The 21,922-nt window shown below is 36.4% G+C and overlaps 1 long non-coding RNA gene across 1 annotated transcript in view; it reads left to right on the forward strand.

Moving 5' to 3' along the window:
* The window catches only part of LOC134477543 (uncharacterized), a 36,873-nt gene extending 17,385 nt beyond the window's left edge, over positions 1–19,488 (forward strand). Inside the window, exons 2-3 of the long non-coding RNA XR_010049560.1 lie at positions 18,245–18,447; positions 19,019–19,488. This is a non-coding gene — a long non-coding RNA (uncharacterized LOC134477543). The remainder of the gene's footprint in view (positions 1–18,244; positions 18,448–19,018) is intronic.
* Positions 19,489–21,922: the final 2,434 nt, after the last annotated feature.

Below are 21,922 nucleotides of genomic sequence, written 5' to 3' on the forward strand. Positions count from 1 at the left end.
GACATAAAAATCAAGCCACAAAACAACACAAAAATCAAGAGGAATAGGTATGGAACTGTGTCCTCAGGCTTCAACCATGTATGGACCGGTCAGTGTCCAGAGTGACCAGAGCAGGACTTTGAGTGCATTGTCACTTCAGAGTGAGCTGTCTGGTCCAGGCAAATTTTAAAGCAGATCTAAGGCTGAATTTCTGAAACTTGGAGAGGTAGTTAATATGCACCTGATTTATACATTTGTGCATTACAAGCTGTTTCTGTCTATATATGCTCAAATGGTGAGAATCCACTGTAATGCATGAGGTCAGAGCCAGTGACCCAGACACTGAAGCCTGAGCTGGCTTCAGGGGTATGGGTGCCAGAACTGCAGCTTGAGATTATAGAACAAATCATAGAAGGAAGTCTGGCTTCGATCTTCTGGGAGTAGTGGATCAGTCAGTTGGATCCCCAGAGCAGACTTAGGTCTATGGACTGGATTATTTTGTTTCATTTCTGGCAGATTTCCAAATAGCAGCAGGAAGTAGTTTGCTGTGTAGATCATCTTGCAGGAGAGTGTTGGCCAGAATAGTTTTGTCCAAGGTAACCACAGCATATCTAGCTTGTCAAACTTTATTCTTAACAGAGTTTCTTCCATCTGTAAACATAGTGTACTCAGCTTCTATCAGGCGGTCCATGTTTTAGAACAGTTCATCCCAGTACAGCATGTAACACCTGGACAGTTAGGTCTCAGTCTAAAGTAAGCTTGTCAGCTTTTTAATCAGAAGGGCAGTGGCTGTTAAAGTTTGAAGGCAAAGGGGAAAGGCAGCCCTTAGCGACCAAATCATAGGTAGGGAATTGGGCACTCCTAGTGGCCGACAGTGAGTAAATCATGATTGTTTTGTGAATTTAAGGATCCAGAGTTCATGGAAGCCAGAAGGCTGTGGGTGGCAGAAGACCTAGGCAACATATATGGAGGGCAATCATGGCGGCACTGGATGCTCAGAGATCTTGAATGAGCTTCACAGGCGGGAAAGATATGCAGAATTGTGGAGCGGAAAGGGACAGATAAAGTGGCTATCTCAAGTGCCCAAATATGTTATCAGAGCCTCCCTAAAAATAGTGCAAGTTTTCCCCATGTGACATCTGACTGCAGTGAGGGTCGTGGTGAGGCATTATGATTGATGACCAAGCTCAGAGGTGAGTCTTTAATTTATTCTTTTAGGAAAAAAGTTTTTAGAACTTCAGGATTTCAGTTATCAGTCTCAGACTGAAGCCGGGGCCCCTTGCTCTTGAGGAAGAGTCTGAGTTGGACATGTGGGGTTAAATGAGAGAGAGATTGACTGGTTTGGTGCAAATGAGACAGTTGCTTCTAATTTGAAGAAGATGTCTCTTCCCAGAAGTGGTATGAGGACTGGCTTATACAGGAATTCATGTTTGGTGAGATATCCTCCCAGGCTGACAGTTTGTGGTGGCGGAAGAGCCAAGAGGCAATAGTTTCAGCTACCTTGATAACTGTACTGTGGTCTCCCAGTGGTCTAGCTGAAGAAGGGAGCCTTCCTGATCTGGCATATTCTGAGCCTGTCAGATTGATAAAAGTGTTGGAATTTGATCCAGATTGAAGCTTCTGAGAGTTCTTATCTTTTTATTTATTTTTTAGTGTCCTTAGTCCTTATAACATAGCCCAAAGGAATAGTTATCTATCAGATTGGATTTTTTTTTTTTTTACAGACATCAGGTATCTTTTTATTAGGATTCTGGCTAACAGTAGTTAATGGACTTTTTGATCTCCCTTTTTGGTGTCTTTGAGAAGTGATCAACTAACTTGTTTCTAGGCAAGGTAAACCTTGAAAAGGCCATGCAACTCATTTGTCATGATGCACAGTCTAATTTTTCTCAGTCAAAATGTGAAAATCAGATGGAATTGCTGATAGTCACCTCCACTTTTCTGCAGTCAGGGACCATGGGTTTTGACTAATTAGTTCCCATCACTGACTTTCTAGGGCATGTCGTGTACCCTTCAACACTGGAGCAACAGAAAAAATATGGGTGCCTCTCTAAAACAGACCATTCAAATGCCCACCTGGTCATTCCCCTTGGGAGGCTTTAGGTGCTACTTAGCTAAGGAGGGTGGGTGGTCTCCATTATGCAGTATGTCAACCACAAAACCACTGGTGAGGGCTGAATCAGCCACCACAACCAGTGGTGGCTGATGCACAGATGGGACAGTGTTGATGCACAAATGGGACAGTCTGTTGCTTACACTTCCTGTTCCACTTACTCACACATTCATACACTCAGAGGTTGCACATTCTAACCTGCAGTCCCTTGAGAATGGCTTTAGCTAACAAGAGTTGAAAACAGGAGTTTCTTTTGCTTGAGTTGAATAGGACTGACTGACTAACTGAGGTGGCCCGGGGGTTTTACCAGAATCAGACAGGCAGGCAGAGAGACAGATTTTGTCTTCCTCTCTTTAGGGTCCAATGTGATTTTCTCAAGCAGGGTACCAGGAATTCTCTGCCAGACGTCTGAGGGGATGCAAGAAATCATGAAGGCATTCCTTCCCCTCAAGACCTGGAGAAGTCCTTGCTCTATTTTCAAGGCTCTATCTGGTGACAAAAGATGTCAGCATGGTCAGTCTTCCTGGCCCATGCACCAGATGCAATGGCAAAGAGAAACACTAAACCAACACTCAGGATTTTGAGACAGGTTTATTTTATGTTGATGGGCACTGGTTGGGATCACTCTCAAAATAGCTGGTTCTGATTTCTGATGGTCTAGGGCTTTTACATGATATAAGCAAGCAGAAATTATAGAAGCAGAATAATTGGTTAATTGGGGAGTGGTTTATATGATATGCATCATAGTGCCAGTTATGCATCACAGTGACCAGCCATTTCTAAGTGACGAAGCAACTGGAACAGGAAGAGGAACTATTACCTGGGCAATTAAGAAGCTGAAGTCTACTGGATGAAAATCACAAAAGTGGCTTCAGTTTTAATAATATTCAGTCTACCTATGGTTAACTCTATTTTTAAACACTCCAGAGATGTCACAAGCATCATTTAGAAAGATAGAAGTATACTTCCACCAATGATGACAGTAAATCACTCATGATTTCTTAAAACAAAGTTTGACACACACACACACACACACACACACACACACACACACCATCAGAAAATTTTCTGAGTTCTAAACAGTTTATGTACAAAGAAAAATAGTTTTCATTATTATTCATTAAAGAAAATTGATTTGTGAGAAAAAAACTAGGTAATAGAGAACTCCAATACTTATAAGAAGCTCACAAATTTTATTGACAGCCTTCTTACCAAATGGATGTGTGAGCGTGGGTGTGCACACATACACACATACACATATGTGCATGCACACACAGGCACACTTCCCTAATCTCTGATACTTCCCATCTGTCAAAGAGAATGAATCTTTCCAATCATTTTTAAAACCGTTCTGTTTCTGTGAAGCTTTAAGCTTGGACTCAGTGAAAGCTTGGCAGGAAGCATACGCTTCTTGTTCGAGCTCCTGAACACGACAGCTGTGCTTCTCTCACACAACTTGGGAAAATGTTCCCAGACTTAATCAACGGGCACAAGGCAGGAGAGGGGCTAAATACAGCCTGTGTCACAGAGCATCCATAAATGTGTCAGTTTCTCTCTTCTGGATCCTCTAGCCTGCCTCTTTTTAAAAACTCAGTCTCTATTTTTCCAATCTGTGTCACTCTTCTATCTGAAATTGTGTCTATTCTTATAACACATACTGCAGTGTCTTGTCCTCCCAGCCATACAGCAACTCAGAAAAGGTTCGCAGAGCTGATATCCACTTTTCTTTTATATCACTTATATTAAACATAAAAGCTTATATATATTCTTTTACATAGTTTTTCTTTCATTTGATGGTATTTCCATAATCCTTTTCAGTGTCTATGTCAGATGCACTTTATGAATATCATCTACAGTAGTATACATATTTGCTATTGAATATTAGCAATTAGTTGCTAGATATAGAGACAACATTAGGTGGTCTAACCTCCCCACCACAATATCAGTGATTTATATATTGTTACATGAATTGTTCAAACTGGTGTTATTATCTCTAAAGATAAGAAAGCTGATATTAAGTGACTTGCTTTGATTGCACAGTTAATAAAATTAATAATGGTAACTTGTCATTGACTTCAATATCACAGTCTCTTTGAGAAAGGGCTGAAACTTAAAAAAAAAAAGATAGCCATTGTGAAGATCATCAATTCATCTGATGATACCTTCTGTTCTCTTGTGACTTAAGTCCTTCCATTTCAAGGCAGTTTTCTTGCTACTTGGCTTCTTGTCCTGTGTAACTCTTACTGCTCTGAATTTTTGACTTACATTATTAAAAGTTCTTTTATCTGACTTTTTTCTTGATTTCAATCTGATTATAGAACATTAGATCATCATAGATGGTCTAATGCAGGATTTTTAACTATAAGACAGGTATGTGGAGTAAATTTCTTGTTATATCTTTTCAAATATCCATGACTTTTGAGTTTATTTGTCAAAGCACAAAGCGAACTCCATTGACTAATTAGTATAAGAAAAAGTGTCTTCATTTTGGGTTTCATCAAGGTATATGATGGAAATATTTAGTTTTTTAAAACAAGAAGGGACTTATTCCAAAGAAATGGTACCATATTCTCTATTATTATAAAATGAATTGGGTTGAAGTTGGAGATTTGTATTTACTGAGCTACACACTTATAAAGGAAGATGTTTCAATTAGATTATTCTTTAATAATACAATACAAAGTGAAAACATTACTTTGGAGAATGTTTTTGGAATAATTGCAAAACATCAGTGCAGTTTAACATTTCTTTTGTTTGGGCTTTATATAAGCAAAAGGATCCTTATACATATTTAATCATTTTAAATTTGTTTCTAATACACTATACTTTCTATCAGTCAGTTAATCGAACTACTAAAATGAAAATATCATTGAGGAGAGGCAATGAGACAAGTGTATAATTAAGTAAAATGTTTATAGAAGAATTCGCTGTAACTTAAATCTTGAATATAATAATAAGGGTAAAAATTCCCATTATAACTTAAATTGACTTATGCCCTCAATTTGAGCAGATGACTTTGTCAGTATCGAATTCCAGGGGATCATCGAATTTAGGGATAAGGGTGAGAACAAGAATTTCTATGTTTTTCTTACATCCCAGAAGCTCATCAGTATTAGCTTTTACCAGAAACTGACTTAACTCTTAGCCACTCCACATTTAGTCAACTTTTAATTTCAGAATGTCTCTAATTTGTAAGGCTTTTATGAACTCAAAATGGGTCAGGAAGCTTAAAGTCTTGGATCTAACGAGACCCTAGAGGTCACTAGGTTTAAAACTTCATCCCTGTAATACTTCTCTTAAATGAGTATCAGGCAAGAGAATTAGAACTCTCTGATGGAAGCTCCTTGATGTCCCATGACACACTGTCGATTTGGGATACTTTTTCTTCTTATGATGACTTATATTTTAGCCGAACTGTGTCTCCTATAATTTTCATCCACTGGCTTTTGGATCTCAGAAACATCTGTTCTTTCTCATTATTGCAGATAGTTGAGGCAATCTATTTGACCTTTATTTTTGATACTAATATCTAAGTAATATAGAAATATTTAAGCTAGTAGTTCAGATATTCATGTACATTATATTTTAATGCCTGGGTCCTTGCTGACTCTGTAGGGGTCGTCCCTCCCAGGATTAAGCAATTTTTAGAGATACTAAATACCTGCAAATTTCAGGACCAAAGGAAAGGAAAATGGAGCAATTCATTTGTAAAACTTAAACCTCTTAGCAAGGATTGTTGTTGCTGGTCCAGGATCAGCTCATGCTGGAAGAGTTGGTTGGAAATTCTTTTCTCTTTCAATCATGGGATGATTGCTCTCTGGATTATAATGGTCATTTTAGGAAAGAGATATGGCATATACAGTGGAGACACACTCTGTGATAATGTGAATAAGAGAAAGACACAGGTGGGTTTTGTAGGGCTACAGCTGCTTCAGCAAAAACAGTCATCACTGTGGCTGCAGCTATGGTTTAGGTATTAAGCATATTCTCTCTATATATGTCAGTTAAAATGCCTTCGATGTTTGTGAAAAAAAGATACCTAGGATTCACCTATTCACTCTTTTATCCAATCGAGACCCTTATATTTCTAAGAAACCATGACAGGTTTTAAAGATACTAGGAATCTGTATGTCAAAGATTCCTCCTTTCACTGGTAATTGATAAAAACCAAATTAGACTAATGAGATATACTTTTACAGTGATCATATTGACAAATATTAAAAATTCTGACAATATGAGCTGTTGGCCCAAATATGCCAGAAGTTCCTTAATGCCTGCTAAATTAACAACACTTTACTGCTCCCATTCAAAAGTTTTTGTAATTATTTCAATTAAATGCCCTTTATAACCCTGCTCACAACGTAGGTATCAGTATAGATGATCATTCAGCACTTTTCAAAAACATCCTTCATTTGAAGTTGTGCTTTTTTTCACTCTGCCAATCATAACTTAATCCTCCATTTAAATCTATTCAATGTCATATCATCAGTCCAGCATTTTTCTAAGCTTTGAAGTTTAGTATTCATATTGGTGTAATAATGACACTGATAAAAACATTTGCTCGGCAAGAGGACACTGTAGTTTCATCTAATTAATATCCACAAAATACCTGAGAAGATGCTATTGTTCTTTTTTTGGCTGAGAAAGACAAAGCAGGGTAGAGAAAGTTTCAGTGACAGCGCCAAATATATTATAGTGACAGGTTGCAAAGATTTTTAAACCATAAGATTTATTTTATTGCAGGTCTACTCTCTATCTATTTTACAGATTTAAAAAAATGGAGGCTTAGACATGTGAAATACTTACCCAAGATAATTTTATTATTCCAATCTTTATGCTCAATTTTTTCCATTTTTTATGAATGTTATTGGGAACTTAATATTTTCACAAAAGTTAAACCTCCATTGTCATCTTAGCTACTTGCATAATGATAACACCTCTGCTAGAATGTGGCAAACTCTTTGAGGCAAACTCTTTGCTTTTTGAGATTCTAACTTTGAGGGGTTAACTTACAGTCTTCCCAGAGTATACATGCAGTTAATATTTTGACATATATATTCCTACAGGTCAATTAATGACTCAGAGCTTCTATTATCTCATTTGATAAGTGAGGAAAATAAAAATATCTATCTTACTGTCTCAAAGGTATATTCAAGAATTTGGTGATATGTTTTTAAACATGTTATAGTAAGTGAATTCTTTGTACCATTGGTTTTAAAATGTTATTACAAAAACTACAAGGGAGACTTACTTTGCATCTACTTTTAAGCAATCTTTATCAAAGGCACCTGACAGGATAACTTTCAAAGCTCTTAATGAAGGCTTTTGCCTTCTAGACATTGCAAATCTGTAGAAGGCAGTGTCATTGAGAATGTTGCTTGGGGGTTAAATATTAAAGCAACCTTTGAGATCTGATGATGAACTGTGGAACACCTGCCTCCTACATCTGTGTGAATTAACAGCTACCTAGAAAGTAATGGTGAGCACTAATTTTTAGAAATGATCTCATATATATATATATATTGAGATAAATCTTCCTTAAGAATGATAAGCATTTCATGAAAAGGCAGGGATGGTACAATAAAAGTACAACCAGCCAGTTTTCATGCCAAGGGTCTTTTCCTAAAATAGATACCGTGTACAGAATGACAATCTCTTTGCTCCCCTCTTACTGGTGCTTTACAAAGGGCTCTTCCTGAATTTTAAGTTAGTAATTCAACTTCACAATTTGGCTTCAGGCAACCTTTTTTTTTTTTTAAGGAGGCAGAAGAAAAGATTTTTCCACACCACATTCCTTTACAGCCCTTATGGGATAGTTAAGCTATGGTGTCTGTAAATGGAACAGATCTATCATATTAAATATCATAGTTTTTTTTAAAAAAGTTACACATATTTATTTCCAAAACACTGATTGTTTTATGTTCAAAAGACCTAGATCCTTTTTTTAAAGCTGCTTAACACATACAAAGAAAAGTCATTAACTGAAGACTTTCTACTGTGCAGGGCACCCAGAACTTCCACTAAGGATATGTTTGCTCCTTACTGATCAATGTTTTCCAGTCTTCCCTGCTCTAACTTCCTGACACTTTCCTCAGCCTCTGATAAGCACAATTCCACCCTAAACATATATGACATCATCTTTTTTAGGTTCCCTATGAGTGAGATAATGTCTACTTCTCTTTCTGGGTCTGGCTTAGTTCATTGAATACAATGGCCTTTGTTCCCATCCACATGGCTGTAAATGGCAGAATATCTTTTGAGTTTACGGCTGAATAGTATCTGATAGCCGGTATGTGTCACGGTTTTTCCATCCATTGGTCAGGTGACGGATGGGCACCTAGGTTGTTTGCATCTCTTGGCGGTCATAAATAATACTGCAATCAGGTTGAAACTATAAGTGTCCCAGTGACCAGCTGATTTTATTTCCTTCAGATATAGTACCCTACGGGGTGACTACTGGATGATGTGCTTATACTTTTAATTGTTGGAGCAATCCCTATCCTGTTTTCTATACTGGATATACTAATCCACATTCTCATCAGCTGTGTGCCAAAGTTCCTTTTTTGCATATATTCATTAACACTTCTTGTCCTTTGTGTTTTTGATAAGAGCCATTCTCACTGGACTGAGGTGATATCTCCTTGTTTTCATTCATGGTTTGATTTGTACTTTGATTGCAATTGCATTTGTGGCTTACTTGATGATTACTGACTTTCAAAAGCTTTTCATGTACTGCTTGGTCATTTCTATGTTTTTTTTTTTTGAGAAATGTCTATTTGGTATATTATCCATTTTTAAATTGGTTTCTTTGGCTGTGATACTGTGATTATTTTAGTTCCTTAGTTTTAGTCACTTTTCAGATCTATGGTATGCAAATGTTTTCTCCCATATTGTAGACACTGCTTTACACTGATGGTTGTTTCTTTTGCTGAGTGGAAACATTTCATTTTGGTAGAAGTCTACTTGTGTCCTTTTCCGTGTGGCTCTTCTGCATTTGAGATGTTCTGTAGAGGAGGCCATAGCCCATTCCAGTGCCTTAAAGCACTGTACTGCTTTAGTCCTCTGTATTCATAGTTCTTAAACAAATTTTTAATCTATTTTTAATAGGATTTTTCTTTTTGTTTTTTGTTTTACTTTTCCTTTTTTTGATAATGGAAATCAAATTCAGGACCTTGAACTTGCCAGAGCTATATCCCTGACTCTTAGTAGGCTTGTGTGTGTGTGTGTGTGTGTGTGTGGCTGGGAAGATGTTGCGTCTGCTTTCATTGTATATGTGGATGCTCTATACTTATGGCACTGTTTACTGAAAAGAGTTTCCTTTCTCCAGTGTAGGTTCTTAGTGCATCTGCGGGAAGTTAGCTGACAGCATATGTGTAAGTGGGCTTCTTTGTTCTTTATTGAGTCTCTCTCCCTATATCCTGTTTCTATGACAATGTAATATTTTGATTACTATAGCTATGTCATACATTTTTGAAATCAGATTATGTAATGTCTTTTGTTTTGTTCTTTTTGCTCAATATTTCCTTGGATTTTGTGGTTCCATACATATTTTAGGATTTCTCGCTAGTTCTGTGAAGAATGTCACTTATATTCTGATAGGGATTGCATTAAGTCTGTGGATTGCTTTGAGTAGCATGGATAGTATTTTACCAATATTAATTTTTCTACTAAATGTATATCTTCTTCAGTTCCTTTCACCACAGTCTTATAGTTTTAATTGTAGATACCATTCACTCTTTTAGTTAAAGTTGTTGCTAGGTATTTTTTAATATTATGTTAGCCATTTAAATGAGATTATTTTCTCAGTTTTACTTTAGATCCCACTCTTTGACTTTATAGTTCACAACTTTATTGAATATATTTCTTAGTTTGGGTAGGTTTTTTGCAGAAGGAGAGTCCTTATGATTTGCAAATAGATGTAAGTTCTTATCATCTGAAAACAGTAACAATTTGATTTCTTTTCAAATTTAGAGGCTCTTTATTTCTTTTTCATGATTTTCTAGCTAGAACTTCCCATATTATGTTCAATAAAAGTGATGAAAGTGTCCATCTTTCTCTTACTGCAAATCTTAAAGAAAAATGTTAGTTTCTCCCCATTCACTATAATGCCAGCTATTGACTAACGTGTGATCTTCACTGTGTTTAGGTTTGACTCTCTGCACCTAATTTCTTCAGTGTTTTATTGGGAGAGAGATATTCAATTTATCTAATATATTTTCTGGAATGATTGAAATAATAATATTATTCTTTTCCTTCATTCCATTAATGTGTTTTATCCATGTATTGATTTTCATATGTTGCACTGTGCTTGGTTTCCAGAGATGCATCCCACATTTAATCATTAATAATCATGTTAATGTACTGCTGGATTTAGTTTGCCAGTATTTTATTGACAAATTTTGCATTGAAATCATTGACTTGGTCTATTATTTTCTTCTATTTTTTCCTTTCCTTTCCTTTCCTTTCCTTTCCTTTCCTTTCCTTTCCTTTCCTTTCCTTTCTTTTGTGGCTCAAAACTACTGTGACCAATTATGGAAAATTTTGCTTAGAAATGAAATCTTGGGCCATGTATTTTTCCAGGGGCTAGTGCTGTTCCACAGGCCTGGACACTGGCTTGGGAACAGAGGTCATTAGGATTTGCTGTATGTTAGGGTTCACAAGCTTGCACTGAGTTCCAAGGCAGGATCTTGTACTAACCACTTTGTTCCAACATGAATAAATGGGGTCTTTTTCTACACCATGTAGTCTGAGGTTGTGGCAGTCTTGGCCACCATGTTTGATTAAAAAACTGGGCAATGCCTGAGCTTCACATCCATAAGGACCTTTGAAGTTTCAGGAGTGAACTAGGTCCATGCAACAGCTCCCACTGAGTCTCCTGGTGACAAGGACCTGCACTGTTAGGGTAGGGAAATTTGTCCTCTGTCCACTCCAAAGCCAGAACTGATTCAGGGCAAGTCACCTGGCTTATGCAGTTCCAGCAGCTGAATCTGTACATATTGAAATTGGGACTCACAAAGATTTACCTGGTCATGGGGTTCACCGTGATGGTCCTAGTTCTAGGTTTCAAGTCTAAGGCACAGAGTTATTTTCCTCCACTTCACCCTGGTGGTAGAAATCTTCTTCCATCCTCTGGAGTGGAGGAGTAACATCAGCAGTCATTACATTGCTGCCTTCTTAAACACATTCTTTCCTTGCATTATTTAAAAGCAGGCCCTATGTTTTCTTACTATGCTTCCCCAACAGGAAGCTATTTTGGTGCGTGAACACTGTTCAGAATGATGCGTCTGTGGAGAGCTGGTTAATGGAGAACCTCCTCAGCCACTATCTCGCTCCAGCTCTCAAGTGATGCACTTTTAAATCACCCTCCATAATGGGAAATACTGATACGGGTATCTAGAATAAAAATGGAAAGTGTTGGCAGGGAAACAACTATCATAAACAAATGACAAACTCAAAAAATTATGCGGAAAGGCAAATTAAAATTTCCAAACTTCAAAAGGCTTTACAAGTAAGCAGAAAAAAAGGTGAACTTTCCAAAAGAAAACATGACCAGAAAACATGAATAGGCAGTTAATGGAAAAAATAAATGAAATCCGTAAACAGGTCTGTGCAAAAAGGGATTAGTTATTCATTTATTGTGGTTCCAGGAATTGAACCCAAGGCCTGTGTACTGAGCTGCATCCCAACCTTTTTACATGCTTGTTTATTGAAACATTTTCTGGCTAAATTGAGCGGGCTGGGTTCAGATTTGCAATCCTCCTGCCTCCTCTTCTCAGAATGCTTGTGTTACAGGTATGCTCCACTGTGGCAAGCTTATCGACTGTTTTTTTAGTAAATTCCTTTGCTGTTTTGTTACTCAAAGCTTTTCCTTTATTCTGGATCTATTCCTCTCACATCTCACACACACACACACACACACACACACACACACACACTGAATTCATAGCTGATGAATGCTCCATCTGTATAATGTCATCCATTCAGCGTACCTCAGCAAGTACCTTCACTTCACTCCTGTTAAGCTCCATTCTTAGCTCCCCTCATGAGCAATTTCCCATCTACACTTCTTTTTATGTTCATAATATCATTATCTTTAGAGGGAAAACAGAAATTGAAATGACAGTTTCATTTTTAAATTTAATTTAATTATGACACACCACTTAATGTGAGATTTACTTTGTAAATTTTCAGTGTGTTATGCAGTATCAGTAATTATATTTTACAGTAGTTCTCCAGCATTTATTCAGCTAGCTAACGATGAAATTATAGCTTTTGACTGTCCACCCCTCACTTTACCTCCAGTAATGGTTGATACAATGTATTGATTTGAGAACTGAGTTTAGAAACTTAAGCAGGTGATTCAGCAGGGTGCCAGGGTGCTCACTTTGTCAATATCCTGAGCCTGTTCAAGAGGAGGGAATGGAGATGGTGTGGATGGTTAGCCTGCTTACAATACCAGGGAGGAAAAGAGGCTTGCTGTCTCCAATCCCCACTTTGCTCTTCTTGCTTTACTGTCTTCTGCCATTTTGATCTTTGCCTCTGTGCCATGCTATTCTGCCTTGGAGTCAGCTGATTATGAGCTGAAACTTCCACAAACTGTGAGCTAAATAAAACTTTCCTTCCTTAATTTTGAGTGTTGGGTATGTTGTCTCAGCAGTGAAGGGAAGATAATCCAGACATTTTCCTTGTCAATCTCAATTCTGCTTTCTGTTTCGATGTGTTTGATTATTTTTGGAAACCTCATGTAGGTGAAATCATGCAGTTTTTATCTTTTTGTGACTGGCTTGTTTTACCAAAATGATCATCTTTATTCATGTCACAGAATGCAAGGCTTTCTTCTTTTTAAGTAGTGAGTAATATTTTATTGTACAAATATACAGTCCTTTGATCTGTTGTTGGACATTCATGATTTTTACCCATCTTGGTTACAGTAATGAGTATAGGTTGCTGATGTCTTTAAGATATTGATATCAATGTTTTTCATAAATAAACAGAAATGGGATTGGTCAGTCATTCTTTTACTTTGCTCATTATTTGTAATTTGAATTTTTCATATAAGAGAGACAATGTGGTTCAACTCTATGTGTGTGATTTAATATGTTCTCAAAGTTATCCATTTTCCTACAGATGAGTCAACTTTATCTTTCTTTAGGAGACAGTCATACTTTGTTGTATATAAATACCATATTTTCTTTATCCATTTATTGCTGATGAGCATATAGGCTGCTTCCACAATTTACCTATTGTGAATGGTGTTGCTGTAAACATTGTTAAGTTTTTGGCACAGCCCAGAGACAAACACGGAGGTAAGAAAAAGCCTTTATTTCTGGCCCAGGAGCGCTGCAGGAGATTGCAGGGACCCTCAAAAGAGACAAAGCTGGGCACTGTTTTTGTGGGATTGGTAAACAGGTGGAGACTATATGAGTTGACAGGTCATCCTATTGGGAGAGGAACTGGAGGACTTTTTGATACCTGAGTGGACAGTGTCAGGTGGGCGATTGGAGGACCTTTTGTACATGTGTGAAAAGGAGACAGAAAGTTTATTGTTTTGTGACCAGTGGACAAAGGAGTTAGTATAGGAGACATATGCTGTTGTTTAGGGGTCAGTGTCGTGGTGGGTGGACACTATGTAGAACCTGGTAGAGACCCATTGGGGCCGAACCCATCCATTGTTATGTATGGATCATTGTAATATGATATCTTTAATTCTTTGGGGATGATACCAGAAGAAGAGCTGAGCTGAATGGAATATTTGTTCTTGTTTTTTTGAGGAATCTCCCACCTGATTTCTATAGTACTTGTATTAGTTTGCATCCCCATAAACAATGTAGAAAGGTGTCTTTTTCCTTGCAGTCTTGCTGTGAATTTGCCTTTTCTCTCTGCAATTTGTTTTTTCACTGCGTTTTTTCCCCTGTGCAGAGACTTTTAGTTAGATATAGCCTAACTTTTCCAATTTGGCTTTTGTTGTCTGTGCTTTTATTGTCATAACAACAATACCACTGTTGAGACTAATGTCATAAATCTTTTCCCCTATGTTTTATTTTTTGAGTTCATGATTTCAGGTCATATGTTTGAGTCTATAACACCTTTTATGTTGGTTGTTAGTTATGGTATAAGAAAAGGCAGAATTTTATTCATTTGCTTGTAGATATCCAACTTTCTCATCTTTTATTAAAGAGATGATCTTCTTTACATTGCATATTGTTGGCTTTCTTGTTAATGTATAGTTGATTATGTACATGTGAAGTAATCTGGGCTTTTGATTCTTGGTTCATAGGTCTGTCTTCAGGTCAGTAAAATATTGTTTTAATTACTACTACAGGTCTTGAAATCAGGAAATATGATGTACGTAGTGTTCATTCTTTTGGCTGTTTTGGGTCCTTTGTGGTAAAAATGAAGCTTAGAATTTTTTCTATTTTGGAAAAAAATGTCTGAGGAATTTTGGCATGTATTATACAGAATCTGTAGATTGTTTTGAGTAGCATGGACATTTTAGCAAAGTTAAATCTTCCAATTTATGATCCCATGATGTATTCTTTAATTTCACTCATGAAAGTGTTGTAGGTGTCAGGGTACAAGTCTTTGATCTATTTAGTTAATCTTAATTGTAAGTGTCTTATTCTTTAACATTATTACAAATGAGATTTCCTCCCTTTTGAGAATGTTCATTGTTAGCAACTACAAATGCAACGGAGCTTTGTTTCCTACTTTTCTGTCTTACAACTTTACTGGATGTATTATTAGTTTCAGAAGATTTTCAGGGTTTTTGTTGTTGCTAACTATACACAAGATTACATACTCTGCAAACAACACTCTTACCTGTCCTTTCTTATGGGAATGACTTTCATTTGATTTTCTTCCCTAATTGCTGTGAGACTTCCACTGCTCCATTAACCAGGAGTGGCACTGCAGTCTGAACATTGTGTATCCCTCAGAGGATCATGGGTGGAAGCCTCTCTCTCTAGCAGGAGGGATTTTGTTCTTCAGGGGTAAGACTTTGGAGGAGATTTTGGGAACCCATTCTGTTTCTGTCTTTCTTCCTCTCCTGCCCACCTGCTACGAAATGACCAGGTCTCTTTAACTATGCATGCCTACTGTGATGTACAATGTCCCTGTAGGCCCAAAGCAACAAGGCCAGATAGCCATAAAGTGAGACCAGAAAAACTATGAGCCAAATGAGATTTATCTCAGGCATTTTCTCACAAAGGTGCCACCAGTGGGCATACTCACTTGACTCTTAGAGAATAAAATTTTTTATTTTATCCAATCACGAATATTTGTTAATGAAAGTGGTGCATTGAAGTAGCTTCCTTTTACTGTACTGTTTCTGCTTTCACTTCTGTTGGTTTGACTTACATTTATGTGCTCTGATGATGGGTGGATATATATTTAAGAGTTGTACCTTCCTGGTGAAATGACCTTTTTATCATATATAGTACTATGCTTTGTCCTCTGTGACGATTTTTTATTTAAATATTTTATTTAAATACCATCTGCCTGGAATATCTTTTCCATCCCTTAACTGTTGGTTTCTGTGTGTCTTTACATCTCAAGAGAGTTACTTATGTATAATATGCCATTTGTTCTTTTTTTCTCTTCAGCTTGTCTATACCTTTTGATTAGAATGATTAATCAATTTAAGTAATGGGGAATGACTTACTATCGATATTCAGTTAGGTGTTAAATTTCTTTCTTTCATTATTTGCTCCTTTTTTCCATTTTTGCTGTCTTCCTTGTGTTTCATTGGTTTTTAAGTGCAAATGGTAACAGAATGCTTTAAGAGCATTCTGCTCTTTCCATATATCTGCTATACGATGGATTATGGTAAGACTTCTATAATGTGTGTTATTAGATTCAGCTCCTAATGACAAGCTGAATCACATAAAACTCACTACACTTTAGTCACAATTTATAACTATTTATATTGTATTTTCATTGACATATATTCTTAATTATTCTTAATGTTATTGTCTTTTATTTTTTACTATAATTAAAAATAACTTACCATTTACAGTAATATAGTATTCTATATTTGTCTGTATATTTAGCTTTATCAATATAATTTATACCTTCATATGGTATTGGACCTTTGTTCAATATCCATTTGTTTCAACTTTGAGGGTTTCCTTTAGCACTTCTTTTAAGTCAAGTCTAAAGGTAATGAAAAACTTCAGCCTTTTTATTTAACCATTTTTTCTCTTATCTTAAAGTACTTTTTTTTGGTGTGGTATTTAAGGTTGGCAAAATTTTCTTTTAAATATTGTGAATATATTATTCTACTCTTATTTGAACTGGAAAGCTTCTGCAGAAGAATCTACAAATAGTCTCATGGCCACTTGTTGTATGTGACAAGTTATTCTTATTCTTGTCATTAGTCTCTTTATGTCTGAATTTTCACAATTTGATTATAATATGTCCTAGTGGGGATCTTTTTATTATCTTATTTGAAGCTTTTTTGGGAACAGGTGGATTGCTGTACCTGGACTAAAATTTTCTTTTTCAGATTTATGAATTTTAAAGCAATATTTCTTTGAGTAAGTGTTTCATCCTTTCTTTCTTATTTTTATTTCTAGAATAGCCAAAATGTTGGTCTAACTTGATAATGTCTCATTAGTTGCTTAAGTTTTTTCTGTCTCTTTTTGATCCATTGCCTGATAATTGAAAATGATATTTCTTTTGAATGAACTGCTTCTTTTTTTTTTTTTTTTTGATATATTGCACATCTTGACCTCAGCTTTGAGATCTTCAGGAAACTGAAAAGTTGTATTTCTTTTGTTGCAAGATTTCTGTGGGATTCTTAAAATTTTAACTAATGAAATTTATGCTCTGCCCATGTGTTGGTTTTCTGAGCTGACTTAAAATGACTATGATGGACACTTTGAATATTCTGGCAGGTAATTACTATGTCTCCTTCTTATCAGAGTTGATTTTTGGAGTTTTATTGTATTTGTTTGTTTAGATCATGTTTCTCTGTTTCTCCCAGTATTTATGGACTGTTTTTTTTTTTTTTCTTGTAGAAGATCCTCACTTACACACAACTGCAGAGAGATTGTACAGACCTCTCCAAACCTCATTCTAGTCTAAATCACTGTCTAGAGGATGCTTGGACCCATCAGTACTCCAAGGTGACACAGATGAGACAGAAGAGAGAGAAGGCACTCATTAGGCAATCCTCAGGAAATCCTGGAACACATGACATGGGATCCAATGTTCCCTCATGTCTAGCAGCTGGTTTTTCTTTTTTTCTCTCTCTTCTCTCCTTTCTTTGCCTACTTACTTTGTGGAAAGTCTAGGGAGCAGCTATGGGAGAGTCCTGGGTTAATTCAAATTATCATGTTTGTTCTCTGTAACATCTAGATATTTAGCATATGCCAGGCTTTATCTGTGCACTGAGATAGGCAAGACTGAAGCCAGGTCCTCAGGCAACACCCCCAAAATTTGAGTTATTGGATGAAGGAACCAACTCTTTCCTTCACATACAGAAGATAAGGAGAGCATATTTTGCCTGTTCACTCTGCTGAGCCATATTTTGCCTGTTCACTCTGGGGAGGAGCTGTGGCATGGGTCCCTGCTAGCTCAGGCTGCCATCTTTGTTCTCTGTGGCAGCCAAGGACCTAGCACATGCCAGGTTTCACTGGGTGATGGTTTTTTAAGTGGAAAAAATATTGAAAGTGCTTGATAGTGACATTTGTGCCAGCGAGGCAAGCCATGTTATAGTGAATACAATTAAGCCCTTTTATAATTGCACATCATGAAATTGATTATAGTTTAGAAATCAGTTTCTTAGGCAACATAGCATGCGCACTGTTTCTGAAAATATCTTCTAAAAATTGTTTAACACAAGAATGAGATTAGAAATTTTTGGGGGGGATGGAAAAAGATTATCCACATAATCCTATTTCCATAGTAGTGCAAAATTAATAAGAAAAAAAAAGAGGGACAAAAAGGAGGAAGAGAAAAAGAGACTTGAAAAAGAGGAAAAATTCAACATCAGAAAAGACATCTACCAAAGCTGATAAGTTAAGACAAAGTTCCACATTTTCATATGTTACTCTGCATATCTATTTTCTTAACTGGAAGACAATCTATTTCATACGCACGAGACTGGCTGGGAAACTTCAATGAGCAGTTTTTTATGGACCTGTCTTACAGATGCCTTCACACTGGGAAGCCATAGAAGAATGCTGGTTCCTGCTCAACAATCAGAAGAAACGGTCACTGTAAAATTAGTGTCAGAGTGGGCCCTGCCACCTTTGCAATTTAAAACAAGGCAACAGTGGACTGTGCCATTTTCCCAGTTATGAGCTCTCGGTTTGAGCTGATCAATTCCATGCAAAAAAGAGAGTGTCAGAGAGGTAAGCCTCAAATTCAGCTCTTAGTGCAATTTTTTCTTACTAAATTTAATGCTGGTGTATTGTGATCAGGAGCAAATTTACATTTGCTTTGTCCACTAAATGGAAAGGCAAAGACTACTCTGTGGTCTAAGCTATGAACCTACAGTACAATGCAGGGGTGTAGATGGTTTTAGAGTTCTCAGCCATTCAGCCTTTGCTGTCTTTGACACTTGAAAGTTTTTCTCTCACTTGATTATTTCTGGTTTTGAAAGAAAAGGTTTTTATATGTCTCTTGAACCTTCAGATTAAATTTGTGGGCATTAGAAATACTTTAATAAATTCTTCAAATAAAATTAGGAAGTCAAAGAAGTCATTTTTTCTTAAAATATCAAAGCTAAATTGAGTGGTATAAAATTAACATTTGAATAGAAATATTTTTAATTCTTGTATTAAATTTTCAAAATAAAAAAAATATTTTAATGTATATGAGCAGTATATTTGTCTAGATCGAGAATGTTCCCCAAAGCCTCATGTACTGATAGGCAGGCCTTTTGGAAGGTGACTGGGTCATGTTGACTGGATTCATCCACAGGTGTGTGCTATTGGAAGGTGGGAGCTGATGGGAAGAGGTGTGTCATGGGAAGAGATGTGTCACTGGGGTCATGACCTGGAAGAGTATATTCCAGTTTCCTGTTCCTCCACTTGCTCCTTCTTTGTGGACATCATGACTAGAGTGGTTTTTCTGGAGCACATTCTTCCACCATGGTATTTCTGTGTTTGAAACTATGGACTGTGGATGAAAACTTCTGAAGCAGTGAGTCAAAGTAAACTTCTCTTTAAATTGTAGATGGTGGATATCTTGTCTCAGATAAGACAAGTAACCAGGAAAGAATTGAGGACAGTAGAGATAACACCAGAGTATGTACTGTTTGTTCTAAAACTAATGCTTTTGAGGTCCTTCTATCCTCTGCTTCCTCACTTTGTTCTTCCATCAGAGACAATCAGTTTGTTGATTATTATTGTTTTATTCTCTTGGTTTTATATTTGTTTTTCTCTGTGTATTTACCGCATATTTATCTCTAATCACAAAATTGCCTGATAGAATATTTTTGATTTTTAAAGTGTATTTGTGTTCTCTATTTTGGGACATTAAACTCAGGACTTTATGCATATGTTCTGCCAATGATCTGCGTCTCTAGCTATTTTTAAATAGTATAAATGGAAGGTGGTATATTCAGTGACTTTATCTATTTATTACTCAACATCTGGATGCAGTTTATCTATGTTGCTGTAGGTAGTTGTAACTCATTCACTTTCCTGACTATAGTATTTTATTAAATAAATAACTAACTTTTCTATTCTTTTATTATTGGACCTTTGGGTTGTTTATAGATTTTTGTGACTCCAGTTTTTGACATTTCCTTTGTGTGGTGTATAAAGCTCCTCACCAGTCACTCCTTGTCTGTCCTTCCAATTTTATTTCACTGGGTTTTCCAACAATAGCTCCACTTCCCTGAGTTATTGATTTATCGCCTTGTTTTTGACCATGGAGTTCTTTTGCCTTAGAAAAAGCCCATGTCCAGCTCCTCTCCCCTGTGAACTCAGTTCAAGAGTTTTTTAATGTGACACCTTAGAAGCACTTTTGACCCTGACCTGAGGCTGATTGTTGTGTTTATTATAATGTAAATGATGACTGCTAAGCTCAGGAGAGAAGGACAGAAGTTATAAATTTCATCTCTGTATGACTGGGGCCAAACACGCCTGAAGCAGCTGAATATTCAGCAGTTCTGATTATGTTATTTTCATCACACTGCCTAACTATGTATCTAAAAAGTATCATTTTATAAAAGTACCTCATCATCGATACACAACTCATATATTCCATTATGCCCTTTAAATAAGTGATTTCCAATTTGTGAGTCCATGGAACACTTGCTCCACCTGCTCTCTGTTATTACTTCAAAAACTGTGACATCAGAATTAATCAGGATTATGGTACTGCTTTCAATAATACACACTTTAATTCACACAATCAGCACAGACAGGAACAAAAACACCTCCTGGATGATATTCACAGTCTGCCAGCAATATCCAGGTCATACTTTGAAAAATGTTATCTTAAATGAACTGAGAATTTAGTGTGGTCTTCACATAAGGCTCACACATTGAAATAGCTTTTCATTAACTGACACGTTGTTAAGAGAAAATTTTGGTAATTTCTTTTCGTTAGAAGTTTAGGATTTTGTAACATCAATGTACAGCATGAAACATCAATGATCTATTATTATAAATTATAATGATAGTCTAAATTTTAATTTTTAGGGTAACATCAGTTATGTCTACTCTGTCTTAATTTTTTTAATAAAATGTGTCATGAAAATGAACAAAATTATTTCAATGATAGCAGAATTATAAATTGAAGTTAAGACAGATTAATGTCAAAGCTTAGGCAACTTTCCTAACTGCTGGATGGGTGTTAAGTAAAGTATATCCTGCTGAACTACATTCCAGTTCAAACACTTTCATCTAACATTGCCATTGCCTAGAGATTGCCAGCGAAGGTGGAGGAATTATGTAATTTATCCATCTATATGGCCTCAAGTCCAGAATCTTGTGACTGCTTTGTTGGGCAAACAAAACAAGACTCCAAATGGCATATGAGGCATCTTACAACAAAGACAGGCAAAGGTCCAGCAATGTCTGCTGTCATCAGTGGATCTCTATGTGTATGTTCAGAGAGCAGAATTCTCCTTATACAACATTCCAGTAAATGAGGGAGGGCAGAACATTTTTCTTGTCTACTGTAATCCTTTATCACTTCAGAAAAGGTCAAAAGCAAGCCTTTGTAGTGAGAAAAGTGACAGGTACTAGTACTAGTAACAAAAGCAAGTAGTAAAATTCCTCCAAAGTGTGCTATCAAAATTACCTGAAAAGTCACTTTGTCTTTCTTATGTACTCCTGGTAACAGTGTGATGCTAGCATCTCACAGACCCAGAGTAGACGCTAAGGACACAGATTGACTCCTCTCCATCCCACATGAGCCGTGACCCTTCACAATTCTAGAGAATACAAAAATAGAATAAAATTTCCCTTTCTTCTACTGACTAAAGAGGAAAAGTAAAAATAGTGTAAAACATAGAAAAACATTTAAGTGTAAGAGGAAACAGTACATAGCTCAGAGTACTTGAAAGTAGTATAAGCATCAAGAAAAAATGATTTTTATAAGGAATAACAGCAATAAAAATATAAGATTTCTACCTGCTGTCCAGTGAAAAACAAGGTTTGACTTTTATGAAGTGTGGAAAGAAAGTGTGGAAAGAAGAATAGATTAAGATGAAATTAGGGTCTCTCAGGAGATGGCTGATGAGGTGAAAGGCTGGAAAAGAAACAGAAGATAGTAGCAAGAATACTCTTGTGCCAGATGAGATACAAAAGACTAACTGGTGATACCCTTCAAAATTGCACAGAACAAGAATAAATTTATGCAAAAGAGAAA

The sequence above is a fragment of the Cavia porcellus genome, unplaced genomic scaffold, assembly GCF_034190915.1.
Source record: "Cavia porcellus strain 051 isolate PalLab524CR breed Dunkin Hartley unplaced genomic scaffold, mCavPor4.1 scaffold_9, whole genome shotgun sequence".
In the NCBI taxonomy this organism is placed as follows: domain Eukaryota; kingdom Metazoa; phylum Chordata; class Mammalia; order Rodentia; family Caviidae; genus Cavia; species Cavia porcellus.